The sequence below is a fragment of the Elephantulus edwardii genome, unplaced genomic scaffold (assembly GCF_000299155.1).
Source record: "Elephantulus edwardii isolate Elephantulus edwardi_28Jun2011 unplaced genomic scaffold, EleEdw1.0 scaffold00080, whole genome shotgun sequence".
In the NCBI taxonomy this organism is placed as follows: domain Eukaryota; kingdom Metazoa; phylum Chordata; class Mammalia; order Macroscelidea; family Macroscelididae; genus Elephantulus; species Elephantulus edwardii.
Window position 1 is genome coordinate 3,611,211 of NW_006399830.1, and position 1,073 is coordinate 3,612,283.

A 1,073-nucleotide genomic window follows, 5' to 3' on the forward strand; every position below is an offset into this window, starting at 1 on the left:
GCTGAAAAGGCCGGGATAGAAGCCAGGAACCACCTAGCTCAGCCCAGATCTGAAGTTCTGGAGGAAACAAAGGGTGCCCGGAACAGGTGAAGGAATTCAGAGTGGGAGTCGGGACACCAGGCTTTCTGACCTTCCTCTCCACTCGCTCACCTCACCTTGAGTGAATCACATTCATGTCCCCCGTCTGTCAAATCGGGAGGTTGTGTGAAATGATCTCAGTGTTCTTGTGCTAGGGTTGCATGACCTGACCTCAAAGTTGTAGACATAAAATGCAGAGATAGAGGAGAGGGTTAGGTGATGAGATAAAAAGGAAACTGGGCAATGTCGCAATCCGTTGCTAACACAATCTGATCTGCTCCAATAAAATGCTTTGCTGGCATAATCCTCGTTAAGTGCTAAACAGTGAACTCAGGTGAACAAATAAACCCGAGGGAAGTTCAACTCATAAACCTGAGGGAAGTTCAACTCCTAAGCAGACTATTTCAGGCAGATTGGGAATCTGAACTCGACTCACCTCACAGATACGCTAAGGGACATCTCTAGTACCATCACCAAAAGTTGAGAGTTATCTGACAGTTCTAATGCTTGTGAAGTATGTGCATTGAACTAGCATATGCGAGGCAGTTTTTTCCCAAGCAAAGAAATTATATTTGCCAAAGAGACAGCCTTGAGAAGTGGCTGAACACCACAGGTCATGCCATTAAATCATTGATGGATGTTACCAGAGCCCAATGCTAGGAAGGCCACGTTAGCGATGACACAAAGGTTTTCACACACTTCGTAGGAAGGACATGGAGGCCGCATGTCAGGAAATGGGCCTATAGATATAAAGAGCCCCAAAGTGTAAAGGCAAGAGAAGGCCGGGATAGGAGCCAGGAAAACGTGAAGAGGAGGGACAACGGCAGACACCACTCAGATCTGCCACGCTGGGCCAAGACGACTGAATTAACCCAGCAGGCCTAGGTGGTCCAAATCCTTCACTATCAACCGAGAGACCCAGGCTCCTGGAGGCCACCAGAGAGCCCATCGGAGTGGCGTGAACTGCTGGGGGCTCTGGGAAGACCTGCATCCGC